This window comes from Stenella coeruleoalba (genome assembly GCF_951394435.1).
Source record: "Stenella coeruleoalba genome assembly, chromosome: 2".
NCBI lineage: Eukaryota > Metazoa > Chordata > Mammalia > Artiodactyla > Delphinidae > Stenella > Stenella coeruleoalba.
Window position 1 is genome coordinate 61,599,381 of NC_137147.1, and position 15,171 is coordinate 61,614,551.

The window sequence follows — 15,171 nt, forward strand, 5'->3', positions numbered from 1 at the left end:
TCGTCCCTTAATGGGCTGTTGCCCCTTGCGTGTCACCTCTGACAAACCTACAGGAAAAGTGGCCGGGTGGGCTGTGGACAGATGCCCCTCCCAGCACTTTTCTCTAGGCCTGAAAGTGTTTGATTGTGGAGGGAGGATTGATTCATATTTGGCATGTACTCATTTATCGCCTGGAATTTCAACTTTCTTTTTTCCCTTCTTGCCTGTCACCACCTTTTCTTCCTCTTCTTTGCAGCTCATTCTGACTCCATCTCTCTCTTCCCAGACCCCCCTCACCCCCCAGAAATGTGTAAGGAAAATGAGGGGGGGCGCAGAGGGGGGGCGTGCTGGCACCAGCGGTCCTCTCTGTTGACTTCCTGGGGGCTCTTCTCCGTGGCGCCCTGACTGGGGACTAGGACGGACTTCCTCCCTCGGGTTTGGCTGCCGAGATACTGTTTTCAGTATCGAAAAGAGACTCGGAGATTTCGAGAGGGCAGTTGGTTAGATCTAGAGAGTGTGCTAGCTGGGGGAAGTCTCAGCAGGCCTCACGTTTTGGAAAACAAGAAAAAACCCGGGAAGTCTGAACACTTGTATTGGAATGGGCAGCAGTGGTCCTGGGACAGTGTGTGTAGGTAGTTGAGTCACCCAGCTCAGGCCCGGCTTGGCAGGGGAGATGTTAATGCTAAGGTCTGAATTCTGTGGGGTGGGAGCTACCGCTCCACCTGCCCCCATGCCCGACACAAGGGGGGCTGTCCCCCCAACCCATCTCGCCCAGAGCGCCCCGGCCCCGGAGAGTAACAATTTTAGCGAGCTGTGGTACCCTCAGTCTTATCACCCTTGCACTGTTTGGAGTTTCTACCAAATACATTCTTCTCCCCGCCGTCTAGAGTTGGCTTAATTTTGAAGTCTGTTTACTGGTCCCGAGAAGAGGGGAATTCAGCCGGGTCTGCAGGTGGAACCGAGACAAACAGGGCCTTGGCCCCTTCTCTCCATCCATCACACGGGGTCCACCAGCTCCGGTCCCTGGCCGCGCATCGCTGTAGCTGCAGGAAGCGGCCCTGGAAGGCAACCTGAAGCGTCCTGGTAGGGAAAAGGGTGCGTGCTGGGTGCAGCGAAAGACCAAAGACGGAGACACACTTCATCCCCACATTCCGGTCAGCCTCTGCGATCTTTGTCTTCTCCAGCAGTGGACCTCCCCTAAGTCTCCAGCATCTCTGGCCCAGGGAGGTTCTGGTCTCCTCTGATGGAGAATGACTTCTGGTGATGTGTCTGACGCTGAAGTGCCTGGAAGAGCCAGAAGCTTCTCCACGCGCGGGGGCAGCGCAGTTCGCCCCGAGGTCCAGGAGCAGCTGAACGCCACCACCTAAGCACCCCATCCATCCCTAGGCCCTGATGGCTTCGGGAAGTGGGGGAGATTTTGCAGACAGCATCCCCCCCCTTCCTTCTCTTCCCCACCTCCAACCCCGCCATGTAAACACGAGGACTTTCTCGAGAGCCTTGGAGAGCGGCTCTAGTGGCTTCAGGGCCTGAAACCCCAGGCTTGGCTTGTTTGATGTTTAGCATCCCAAAGCGGCTCCCCACCCCCGCCCCAACCTGGGAACCCGGAGCTGTGGGTCGGAGAGGCAGGAAAGCTGCCCTCTCAGCTGGCCGGGCCAGGGACTGGGCCGGGCTAAGGGGAGGCGACAAGATCGGGAAAGAGATGCTCCGAGCCGGAAAGAAGGGAGCCCGGGCTGCCGCCGCCCCCAACAGGAACAGAAGCGGGTACAGCTGGAGTCCTCAAGCCCAGGAGGTGGGTGGGGGCAGGGGATGCGTCACCAGCCACGGCACCGGCTCTGGGACTGGGCCGGCACGGTGGGAAGTAGCTCGGGGCCCACGAGCGAAATCAGAGGCAGGCCGGAGCCGGCTCGGCGAGAAGCGCTCAGGGCACTTACTCCTGGAGTCGGGGGCGTCCCCGCGCGCTCCAGTCCAAGGGCCTCGCAGGAGGCAGCTCTTCTTCCCACGGCTTAGGGCTTGGCCTTTCTAAGGGCAAGACTGTCTCGGGAGCCTTCCAGGGGATTTTAATCGTCCTGGGGCAGGGGTAGGCCTAGGTCTGGGCTTGAGGTCCCCGATTTTGAGACCTCAGGGAAGAATTCTCATACTTCAGAGGCCGCACACTCTCCGAGCGCGCTCGCGGGCGTTTGGGCGCCGGTGAGGGGCTTTCTCCTGGCGCGAGTGCACAAAAGGTAGCGCGAGTCTCTTCTCAGGCGACCCGGGATAAGAGCAAAGGAGAGCGGGGTTTTCTGACTTCCAACTCATTAGGGACCAGGTAAGGTCAATGCTTTCTCTATTATGGCTTTATCTTAAAAGCGGGTCAATTTAAGATAAGGGGGGGAAAAATCCAGGATCTGTGTGAACCATGCTGATAAAGACTGACCCCTTTCCTGAACTAAAAGCAAGCCAGGCAGACATTCATTTTCTTTAAACAAGAGAGCTGTGAGAAGCTGCCTTGACTTCTGATCTAACGTCCCCAGTCTCTCTAGACATCGCTTTCCCTCCCCCCCCCCCCAATTATTGGTGTGTGTGTGAAGTGGGGAGCCAGGTGATCGAGGATATTGTTTGCGGAGAACTAGAAAGCCGGTTGGGAAATGTGAATCTAAGATGCTATGGCTCTTAGGCATGGTTTGCTGGCTTGTTTGTTTCAAATGCTGCTGTCTTTTAGAATGGATGGAAAGCAACAGACTTGAGTATTGGGAGGGATGAGCCTGAATGTGTTCCTTGATCGGTTCCCTATTAGGAGATGCTGGGTACCACCTTCCTCTGGCCCTCCCTGCCTTCCTGACTGGTGTGCTTGTGATTGTGCAGTTGTGTTCTGTGGCTTCAGGCCACCCTCTGTGGGGCCCAATTTGGGCTTATGCCTCAACTTGGAGCGCAGAAAGTTTCCTGGTGCCTCTTTGGCCAGTAACTTCAGGAAAAAGCGTGCTATCCCCCAATCACCGTCTGCGGCAAGCTTGTCCATCCAAGTGGCTGAAGGAATTGGGTGTTGTTGGGAGCAGAGGAAAGAATTTTTTATTGAAGGGGAGAGCCAAGGTCTGAATGTCACCTCCCCTCCATGTAGTTGTATTTCTCAACTTTCCTTGATGGTTCTCAAAGAAACAGAGGAGGAAGAGGCTCAGCATCTCGAGAGCACAGCTTCTGCCTCATCTGAAGCCACAGCTGAAGTGGCTGGCTGTACTTCTCTCTGATAGTGACCTAATGCCCTACTTGGAGGGCATCTAGGCACAGCCCCAGGATCCTCATTTGATAATGTTTCCCATTTTGTCTCCGCCTCCTCAACATGTATGGTGTTTGTTATTAGTTGAGTTGTAACAAAGTTTCGGAAAGGGTGAGATTTAAATTACTTTCCCGTTTTATTTCTTTTTTAGTTATTTGCAGGACACTGCAGTGTAAATTAGTCACCGTTAATGTTCTGCTTGAAATGAGAACCAACATAAAAAAAATCACAGGCAATAACAGGCTTTGTTATAGAGGGCTCTTTTTTCCAATACAATATTCACATCTGATTCTGCCCACTCTGTATGTAGGTGTAAGAGGTTGCATACAGACACCTGTCTGTGTGTGTAGTATAGAAATATATACACATATGTATCTAATATATCTATTTCATTAAGATATTCAAAAAGAAAAAATTAATATAGGATTCTCTTAGTAGGGGATCTTACAGAACCTGTTAGATGCAAGAAAGTTGAATGCATTTACTACCTCAAGTAAGCTGTCACATGAAACTGAGTTTTCCTTAAGAAAATCAAGTAAACGAAAACCTTTAGTTTTTCCCACTTTAAATTGGAATATTAATTTATTTTCATACGAAACTCTAGAGAACTAATTATGTTTGGGGAAAATATTAAAATTTGTCCTTAAAGAAAATGAACTTGTTGCCTGAGACACACAGCTGTACATGAGACTTCTTGAAGCAATCTACAACAAAAATTGTGGTCATGCGCTGCACCTACATTACCCACTAGTAGAACTCGTTAGTATGAACACCGTTTCCAGCTAACAAAAACAAACGGAAGTGTTGCTGCCCCTTGTTTGTAGCAAGTGTCCCCCCTCTTCTGGCCTTCACAGAGTAGTGGAAATAAAAGGGCAGGTCTGAGTGTAGTCTGACAAGAAGAAAAAGACAAACTTTCCCTCTTCCTTCCCCCCATTTTGTACATTTCCCGGAATCCTGTCTTTGATTGCTACATGAAATTGTCAGTAACGCCAGGCTGTTGGTGGAGTGTTAAACATTGCATTTCTAGGGTTTCTGGTGATTGTTGACAATGTCATTTCTACAAAAGATGTCGGGGCCTGAAAAGTGTACTTGGATACCCTTTTCCAGTTGCTATGTCCTGGAGCAATTCTGTGGAAAATCACCCAGAACGGCCTGGCCTCCACCTTACCTAGCATTCTCCCTCCCAGTGTTGCTCTGTGAAGGTGTCCAAAGCTCTAGGAAAACAAGGGTTTATTTGGTCTGAGTGTGACCGATTTACCTGATCTCTCAGGCACACACAAGGCTGAGTGTGGGCCTCGCAGATGTAAACCTGGGAATTACCTTAATGACGCGAAGACGACTAAGAGCTGGCTCCTCTAACCTAGGAGACCAGGTCAACGGTTTAACAAATCTGGCTATGTGTATAGAGGGAACACCGCAAGTTAGGGTCCCTTCAGGTGCCCGCAGAGCACCAGGCTTCTAAACAGACTTTTTCAGACAGGGTTTTTCGGAGGAGACTCTGAAGCCTAGAGGATTAAACCTCTCTCTCCCCTCCTGGCCACTCAATGGTGCCTTGAGGTCTGCAAGGCGCTGTTTTCTGGGTGGAGTCTAAGGGGGTCGGTGGTTCTGGCCAGTGATGGCGTCTTCCTTCCCTTGTGAGTGTGCTTCAGATAGAATTGCAACTCTTGCACCACGGGTGTGCACAGAGCACACATCCCTGCCTCTGGCCAGGGCAAACAGAAGTTGTAGGCAGTTCATTACTACTCGCCAACCTGCAATAGTCACCGAAATGTTGGTTACTGCTCCCTGGCAGGACTGCTGAGGCTGGCGCCAGAGTGTTGTAAATTTTGGAAGTGCTGCAGTGTATCATACCTACAACTCACGCAGTTGGTAAAACTCAGATAGCTGTCTGCATGTCACTTTGGCTTCATGTTGAAATCAAATGGGAGAGCCGTTGGAAATATTTAACAAAAGCCAACTCACCCACAGCCATAATGTAGCACAGGATGGGGGGTAAAGAGCAACTCTTGGACAAAGATGGTGCCATACAAGGACCATCATATGCATCCGTAAGAGCTGACATTGACCTTCCGGTGTGAACTGTTTTCTAGCAACTACAATGCCACGCCAACCCAAAATTAGTTGTTGAAAATTCTCGACATGGCTAAATACTTAGTTTCTGTTGGTTGGGTGTCTGTGGAAGCTGGGGGTTTGTGTGTTTGTGGTTCCGTTCACTGGTAAGACAAGAGAGGAAAAGAGAGGAGAGTGGGAAAGAGGAGAGGGGAGGGGAGAGGAACAACTGTGCCCAGTGGAAGTGTGTGAGGTTCTGTTGTTGTTTGTGACAGCTGAGTCTCCCCGGCTAGAGCTAGCTGGTCTTTAGGTCGAAGCGTTGGGGCCGGGCGGATGAGTGAGTGTATGGTGTATGGTGTTTAGGGGTGATGCTAGTAAGGAGGGCTGGGGGGGGCAGAATGGGAGGAAGCGTGTGTGCCATGTCTTTTCGTTGGGCCAGTAACACAGTGGCAACGTAATTATCCAGCTTAAACATGCTCAAATGGCAAAAAGTTGCAAAATAGATGACCTCCCTGAGAAGAGAGGGAGCTGGTTACAGAGGTCTGCAGCCATCATCCTTTTTGCAATACATTTTAAACAAGAGGATCTAGCAAGTGATTCCGATTCAATACACATAATCAGTTTGCAAGTCTTATTTCCATTTGAAAACAGGGCCATTTGCAATCATAAGAGCTGGACACGCTGAAAGATCCAGAGCGCTTTCCGAGCAGATGATGGGTGACAGAATCGGCAGGCAAGCACTAAATATTTTCTTCTAGCCTCAGACCTTACGCATCAGCCTTCAGTCCCGATGTATTTTAAATCGAATATTCCCGTTGAATATATAACTTAATTGCTTAGAAAATCGAGACTCAATGATTGGAGGGGGAAAAAGCCGGCAAGAAAGGTGAGAGAAACCATGTTAGTTCTTTTCCCAGGTGCTGGTTAACAGTTATTTAGTGAAGAGTACACGGATAAAAGATTTGATGAAAAATTCAAGCTTGTTTTTAAAGTTAGGGCTGCCAGAAGAGGTTGTCTGGGGCTAAAATTCGAGGGTTAGAGCCGCGAAGCCCTGCGCGGGTGCGGCGGGGGCCAGCGGGGCGTCTGCGGGGCGGGGGCGGTGAGCTGCCACCGAAGCCCAGGGGGCTGCTCTGCGGCCTCCAGCCTCACCGCCAGAGGCCTGAGACCCTCTCCCGGCCTCGCGGTTTCATATTGGCTGCCAGGGGTCTCAGCTAGAAGTGTGGGCACTTAAAATCTCGATCTATTTTAAGGTCTCTCGTAGAAAGTTTTGGTTTCCAGGATCAAGAGAAGCTGCTGTCCGCGACCTCCCCATTCCCGCCGGCGGCCTCAGCTCTCCCCACCCCCTCGGCCTCCCCTCCAACCCGGGTCCGAGGCCTCCCCCCGCCCACCTGCGGCCCCCCCATCCCCCAGCGCCCAGCCCGAGGCCTCAGTTTCTCCTCCCACCCAGCCTCGTCCCCCACCACCCCCAAACCAGCGGTGACTCTCCACCCGGTTCCTAGCTGGGGAGAGGAGCAACCTCCGCTCCGCGCTGCCTGCCCACCCGGCCCCCAGCGCCTTCTGGAAACCTCCCCAAGAAGTCTGGTGTGTGGCTGAGTAGAAATTTCCCCTGAATTTTGACCCCAGATTATATAGTGAATATATTAGTTCACCGGGTCACGACGATGATCCAAACCCTAATCTGAAGGGATTTTTTAAACGATCTTAAAACACCACCTTTCTTTGAACAAATAAAATCAAACAAAGCCAGCGAACTGCCGCTGTTTTCCCTGATGGGTGTTCCTAAGGAAAAGAGAGATTCCGTCTCTGCCCAGATACCAACATCTAACGAACTTTCTAGTAGGCTGAAACTCAATCTAATAATAGCACGTGCGTAATGTCGATTCCATTTTTATTTCGAAAGGAGATAATTTATGAACCTCCTCAAGTTGGGGTGCCTCTTAGGCAGGTGTTGTGGTTTTAGACGTCCTTGCAAAGCATTTTCATCTCTGGGAAGATCTCAGGAGAACCAATAGACGGAGCGGGGGCAAGTGGGGAGATTCTGCACAGGTCCTGCTGGCTTACTCAGTTTTCTGCAAAACTCATCCTAAAAGCCCTGGTGTTCTTTTTAACAGATGTCAAATTACAGGGACCACAAAGATCTAAAGACATCCTTCACACATACACACACCAGCTGTAACCTCTCTAGTTTGTTTGTTTGTTTTCCTCTCTAGGACCCATTTTGTGGATAAGCTAGAGTGGTCCTGAGGCACAGGTCCACCTTCAGCCAAGGGGTGGGAGCAGGTCAGGCCTCCTACAACGGGGAGCCTCCACACTCCCTATTTCTGCAAAGCGGGAGGACAGAACTCCAACAACTGACAGGAGGCGAGGGTGAGGCTGGACCAGTAGGACCCAATCTGCTAGGGTGTAGGGGAGCTAGCTCGTCCACCTGAGGGCAGGGCCCCAGGCTAGGCTCGTCTGGGTGGTCAGAGGGGGTGCACAGGAATGTGTCCCGCAAAGAATCAGAGAGCCAGAGCAGGCTCCCCGGGAAGGAAGTTTCAGCCACCTAACAGCCCCATAGCGATATGGTGACTACATAACCATTTCTAGGAGTGCCGGTTGAATTGTCTTGATTCCTTCCCACCCTCGTGGACCTCCCTGGGGACCAAGCATACACAGGCTTAGGATTGCTGGCCCGCCTTCAGCAGCAATCCTAGTCTGGAGGAAGAAACTTCAACCTGCCTTACTCAGGAAGTTCTGTCCCTGACTCCCAAGGCTGATGTGGGAGACCCTCATTAGGACCCAAAGATCACCTGCAGAAGCATCATATTCTTGTATTTATAGCCCAAAGTGACTTCACTATCTACTTTTCATTTGTTTCCTCATCCTCCTCGTTTTCTAGTTTTTCATTTCAATGCCTACATTTTACTTGCTTACTTGTCCAATTCCAGCCTCATAGCTGCAGTATTACTTCGTAGGCAATTCGGTATCATTTTCCTAATGTCAGAACTAAAAGGAAAAGCAGATAAAGTGGATGCGCTAAGCCATAGAGAATGAAAGCCAGCAAGGCCCATATGCGAGGCCAGTTGGGGGGTAAGAAGACCAGAGAACCGCCAAGGTCAGCCTATCAGAGGACTAGTGAGAAAAATGAGGAAAGCAAAGAGAGGCAGCAGCGCAGAGAAATTCAATTAATGTCAGTAGATGGGAAGGAAGGAATACAGCCCCGACCTAAGGCGTACGCCTGGCCTGGGCAGGCAGAGAATGGGCTGAAGAGGAAACATGTCTGTGTGTGCTGGTCCGTCTTTGAGCTGAGGGGCGAATCTAGCCACCCCTTCCTTCCCTCCTGCCAGACCTTAAGAAAAGGGACTTTATGCTAGAGCCAATTAAAGGGCTATGAAGCTGAGGGACCAGGGACTGGAGTTCGCCTCCCAAATTCCAGCCTGGCCAGCTCCGGGCTCTTTACCCCGGGGAGGAGCGAATTCCTGGGAACCTGATGGCGGCGGGGGGGAGGACGGTGGTAGAGGGCGGAACCACCCGGTGAGGAAATAGTGGTTTCTGGAAACTTCCGTGGAAACATACAAAAACCCGTTCCTTCACACAAGTGCCCCAACCCTCCTCTCTGTAGTTGGAGAAGGGACTTTAGAAAAATTGGTCTTTGCCGACCCTGACTGTTGGACAGCGCCCCCTTTCGTCCCTGTCGGCGCGGCCTCGAAGGAGGCGCCACGTGGAGGGAGTCCCAGCCGCCTGGGAAAAAGGCAGGGCGATTCCGCTGCGACTCGGAGCCGAGCCCGCCCCGCAGCCCTCACCTTCGGGTCCTGAGCCGCTTCCTCTGGTGGAAGGCGGGTCCCCAGGGGGCGACCGGTTCCCCGCGACCCTGGAGGACGCGCTGCGGACAGTACCGCGTCGGTGCTGGAGATCCCTTCGCAGAGCCGGGCGCGTTCCCCACGCCCTCCCCGGGCCCGCCCGGCTCTGCGGGGTGCCCGCAGCCTCTGAGCCGCGGCCCGGGAGGAGGCCAGGGCTTGCCCCGCCGCCGGGGTCTCTGCCCCTGGGAGGAGGGGGAGGAAATCCCCACCCCCCAACTTTCAACGACCGACCAGTCATCCCCTCCTACCCTCGCCCAGCCTGCTTGCAGCCTTCTCCCAGGGGTCTGAATCCTCGGGGCCCTTCCTTTTTGAAGGGTCTCGCGCACACTGTGATATATTTTAGCTGCAACATATTAACCCTTTTAATACCCTAGCATGACACTGTTAGTGAGGACCTCATGTGGTTGGTGACCGCGGAAGGGCACATTTGAGACTCTTCCCCGCCATTGAGGCATAGGCTCCCCTCCCCACCCGTGAGGCCGGGGAGAGGGACCCAGGCCGAGCGGCGGCCCGTCGGGGCGGAGGGCGGCCGCCCAGCCTTCCCGCCGTCGGCACCCACCGCTCGGCCCCAGCGGCCAGAGGCGTCCCGCATCTCTGTCCCCTCGGCGACTCCGCCGTCGGGGCTTTTTCCGGAAAGGATGAGGCACCGCAGAGCGAAGGCAGGCAAGCCGGCTCCAGACTCCCAGGTCCTCCCTCCTGGACCCGCGCGCTCGGCCTCCCTCCCCCGTTAATGTTCTTCATTAATTTCGGAGGCAAAGATGTCCAAGTTTGGGGGGAATTCGTTTCATCTCTCCTAAATTCAGAAACGGAGTCTTCAAAAGTCTTAATGTACGTGTTTAGTTTTTTTCTAGCATTCAGATGAATGCGAAGCCACGGATCGAATCCCGTCACTCATTTGGGGTTAGCTTCTCCCGATATTTCACACGGAAAACAAAACTGGGTCCCTCTTATTTGTACTTGTCCTTAACCTTTGCAGCAACTGCTGTAGATGCGGCTCTATCCATTCTCTAATAGATTTTTACCAGGGGCTGGTGACAGAGAACTGATTTCTTTTCTATTAGGGTTTAGCACATCTTTGTTGAAGGCCTGTAGAATGACCAGGGATTAGATTTGCATCTCTTAGACGCCCTGTGTGGTCTTTGTGCGAAGCTTGTAACTGTTAAAAATGACTTGTTAGGAAGCGTGTGGGCTCTCATCGCTCTCCTTTTGACAGAATGATTGTGAAATTCAGATTGGCCCTGTAGGATTTAGCCCGCAGATTCCACCTGAACTCTAAGCAATTAGACCCTAATCTCACTGCAATCATATTTGAGTTAGGATTTGTTGCACATTGTTTACTTCAGTTAAAAGTAGTGGAATATATATATATATATATATTTTTTTTTCTCCAGCTTTTAAAGTGAAATCTCCAGGCGTAAAACCTCAGGACTTCTTAGAAACGGTTTTGGTGGAGATGGGGATTTCTTTTCGGTACGGTTTCCTCCCAGTCTTCCCGCCCGCCCCTCCCCCATTTAAATAACTCTTCTTTCTTCCCCTGTGGCCACGCTCATGCCCGGAGTATCTTCTCAGGGGCTGAATTCAGGTCTCCTGGGAAGAAACGCTTGGAGATGACTCTCTGCTTCCAGGGGCGCCCAAACTCCGGCGTCCCCAAGTCCCCGACTGGGCTCCGCCGTCCCGCTGGAGCGCGGAGCTTGCCCACCCTCGCTGGCTGGCGGGCTAGTCCCCGAGTGAGCTCCGTGCAGCGGGCGCTGGTCGGGTCGGGAGTCCGGCTTCGCGCGCCTGAGCAGACGCTTCTAAGGCGCCCGGCGCCCGCTCGGCCGCACGGCGACTGCGAGGCGGCGCGCGTACTGCGACCGCTGCGTGGGTCCGGAGCTGCCCCCGGGACCCACTGCGGCCCCTCGGCGCCAGGACGTGGGGGGAGGGAGGGTGGTCTCCTCTGCGCCTCTACCGGCCCGGCGGGCGTGGGGCCTCGCGGCCTGGCTGCGGCCAACGTCTAGGCCCGAAGCGCCCGGGGCGGCCTCCAGCCTCTCCTCGCCGGGCCCCGGCCCAGAGCGCGGGGCTCCGGGCGTCCCCTGCCGGGGCGTCAGGCTCTCAGCGATTCTCAGGGCATTTCACCCCGCCGCGGTTCCCAAAAGGTCACCTGCTGTTACTGACTGTCAAATCAGGTCACCTTCGTAGCATTTCTTGATCTGTGGTGACTTTATCGCCTTCGTTTATTTATCCAATGCGACTTTGTCACTTTATTTCCTCAGAACATCTCATTTGGGAGACACATGACAATGACTCCGGGTTATCGGGATTTTTCTACTTTGGTTCACAACCACTTATTTGCTCCCAGTGAGTCTGATTCGGTTCCCTGACGGCTTCACCTTTCTTAGCACTATCGAGCGAGCCAACGATGTAAACAAAAATTTTCTAGCCTGGAGGACCTCAATGCCATATATTTGCGGGGGGGAAGAGGGAGATACCACTTTTGAAACTTCCCAATAAACTTTTTAATAGCAAGTGCTCTCGTTGTCACTTGTCTCAGAAAAAAAAATTAAAATGTTCTTTGTACTTGATTCCACAGCAAGGAAGGAAAGCCAGCCTACAACCTAATTCTGCCTTTGTAACTAAAACATTTTAAATGAAGAGAAAGTACTTTGCTGACACTACTTATATAAATGTGAGCAGTGCTTTAAGCAAGTGGTGTTCTCTTCCAGTATTTTCTGCGGTGGAGTCTATTTTAAAGAGGCTCATCTCTTTGGATAATTCTTATAGCTAATTATTCTTAACTTTATTAAGAATTCTTAAGGGTTCAAAGGAATAAAGGAGGTTCTGTCTTGGATGGGGGGAGGTGGGAATGTGGTCTTGGGGGTGGGGAGGAAGGGGGGGCAACACTGTGATAATCTCTTTGAGATCTACCAGAAGTCTTGATCTATTGATTGAGGATCGCTGCTCTAAATGAGTCCTGTGTGCAGTTTAGTGCAGTTTTTCATTTGTGAATAGGGACTGTATCAAAATCCTAGTGCAACCATGACAATTGGGTAATCACACACAAGGCATCTTTGCTAATGGAGAGATTCTGTAAATATGTTTCTAGTGAATACACAGATAACAGTCACAGTGGAAGGGTCAGGTGCCACAAATCATAGATTACTCTGCCAAGGGTTGCCCGCCATCTGAGGCTTAGGAAGGACGTTAACTGCCTTTGCACTCTCAGAATACTCTCCTCAGTTTGTGATTTCACTTACTTGACCCTACTTCTGTTATTAAAAAGCTGGCAGGCTCAATCAAGGGCAAGCAGGTTGGCTACCTACCCTTCTGGCAGCTCTCCAATATTCCCATTTAGCTGCCAGGAGACAAGGAGAGGGGTGAATCAGTCCTGTAAGCCTGCAGTAGCTAGAAGGTACCAGGAAAACTTCAGTGGCAGCAGGCGGATCCACCTATCAGCCCTGTTTCTAAATTCTTCACTTCATATATGTAATACATTACTCTGGGGAATTCACTCATAGGAAGGTCAGGGAGGGGAATGATAAGAAGTGACTTAGGTAGGGGAACTCTCAAGCAGTTTCTTTGGATAGTAAGTTGTAAGTGCATTACTTGACAGCTCCAGTTTTGAAAACTGCCACAAACAGAAATACGATTTTCATTGCTAACAGGGAGCAACAATCAGGAAAAATGTCCCTTATCAGATAGGAGTAGGGAAAAATGAAGAGCTTTTAATGAAATTTGGAGGATTATCACTTCCTGTCCATAGCACAAACCTCTGGCCTTTCACATTTGCTTTAATAGAGAGATTGGTGCTAATTTGTTAAGATTTAGGTACTCAACTTTCAGGGAAATGTGGGATTGAAATATATAAAAATAATTTTTTCCTATCTTAAACTGAAACAAGCAGGTATTGGGCATACAAGAACATTGCAAAAGCAAAATACATCTCTCGCTAGTGTTAGCATTCTTTCCTTGGAGATGTAAAATCTAGGAGTATATAACATGAAAGAATCATAAGCGTGAAACAAGACTTTCGAAGTTCCCTTTGTCAGCAGGATAGGCCCTTTTCTCATACTCTTACATTGGAAGTGGCTCTGGGATCTAGAATGAACTATCATGACTGACGATAAAGCCATCACTTTTGCCAGTGGGTACCATGAGAAGTAAACTGACTTCATTGATGAAGTCTTCTCCAGGGGATTTGTTTGTGTGAGAGAACTTATAGCACTTTTTGAACAGGAAAGAAAAGTACAATTCACTGAAGTATGAGTGTTCAGGATGGCTAGAAAAGTGTATTTTTGGAAGAATATTATATTTCTAATATGTCAGGTGGTCTCTAGATGTAAGATATTTAAAAAACTATTTTTTTTCAAAATTAGACTATCATTACATTAGCGTATTCTTAAAGAATGGAGATAGACATTACTCATCTACATTACCAAAGGGGAAAAATATTTAAAAACCAGACGACAGACCAGCCTTATAATTTAAACAATACTGAATGGTGAACAATCTTCCAAGTTCATTTAAGCAGGAATAGGGAGAGAATCTCTATAAAAGTGAATAAAAAAGATCTTATTGTACCGATATGCCTAATCCCCCATTTTATTAGCTTATAATGCAAATCATTACTTGCTCTCGCTACTAAGAGCCATTTTAATGTAATGGATTCATTTCAGACCCTCAAGAAAACCAAAGACTATGTCTTTTTATAAGTTTATGAGGAACTTTCAACTGGTCCCACCCAAGTTGAAGACATAGGTATATTTTTTTCTTGCTTTTTAAGTTAAAAGTTGGAATTTATGCTGATGAACATTTTCCATCTTGACTAACACTTGCTGCCAGAGAAGTTTTTCTCTCAAGAAAACAGATATCAAGTGGACAAGAGGTGATTTCAAGCCTCTGTGATTTGATAGTAGTCACATTTCACATTCTTAAATTTAGAGCTGTAAACAGCCATATTGGTTTTTTTCCTTTTGTATATCTGCTGTTAGTCAATACCTGGGTACTGACTGGCACATAATAGTTGTTTAGTAAGTTTGCTGAATGAATAAATTTATGAAACTCACTATTTCCCTGACTGTAATCTTTTTCTGATATATGAAAATGTAAAGATAAAGGAGTATTATTAACATGTTTCTTTTCTTTTAAAAAATGTGAACAAAATATCGTTAAGATTCTATGTGGGTTTGACTCAGAATGACAGAAGAGTGTCCCCATTCTATGTCAGTTAGCAAGAGAGGAATCGCTGACTCACATTCCTCTGCCTATTCAAATGAAAACTGTTTTAGGTAATGCTGTAATGTTTAAAACAAACAAAAAACCCCCAAAGCTTAGATGTAGCACAAAATGAACCCTAAAAATCAATGACTTGGAAAATCCACAGAGTTAATCTCTTTTTTACGTTCCAGATTTAAACTTTCTATGGCACACCCACAATTCAAGACCTTTAAAATTCTAAAGGGTAGCCATCTTCTGAAGTGGTGAGGGGACCAGGAGGTCACAAATCCTATCGTTCGTTAAAGGGTGGGGATAGGAAATTGCCAGCGTGGTCTCACCTACTAGAAATCGTGTTGATTGTTAATCATAATGCCGCAGAGGGCTGCTCTATGGAAGGTCGCTGATGGCCAAGGGGAATCCATGATGCAGGTGCAATGGCTACTATTGCTGTATTCCCCACTTCTTTCTTTAGTGAGCACCCCTCACATTTGTGTAGGGACTGTAGCTTTGGGGCAAAATGGAACCTTGGAGTGATGTCATTGGGGGAGGGATAATCAAAAGATTGGAAGTAGCTTCAGAGTTGGGAGGCCCTGTGACTTTTATTGGCCCGAACAGCTACTAGAGCTTCTCTTCATTGATTTGGGGCCTGCTCAAGATGATATACATGTTAAGGGAACACTGTACTGGCAAATTCTTCTCTATTTTGAATATGGAGCCCTTCATCAATGACTGTGAGGGTATTATTTCAAGAGGAAAACGTGTGTTTATGTACCAAGGACATGCCCCGCTTCAGCTGAGCTGTCCTAGAAGACATTTGCATGTCGGCAGCATTTTCTCAGCAAGATGAGGAAAACTGGAAGG

The 15,171-nt window shown here is 49.5% G+C and overlaps 1 long non-coding RNA gene across 3 annotated transcripts in view; it reads left to right on the forward strand.

Annotated features, from left to right (window-relative positions):
- The first annotated feature begins 1,577 nt into the window (after nucleotides 1-1,577).
- LOC307181216 overlaps nucleotides 1,578-15,171 on the forward strand; it is a 38,717-nt gene continuing 25,123 nt past the window's right edge. For all 3 annotated transcript variants that reach the window (XR_013826116.1, XR_013826117.1, XR_013826118.1), the window contains exon 1: nucleotides 1,578-1,768. This is a non-coding gene — a long non-coding RNA (uncharacterized lncRNA). The remainder of the gene's footprint in view (nucleotides 1,769-15,171) is intronic.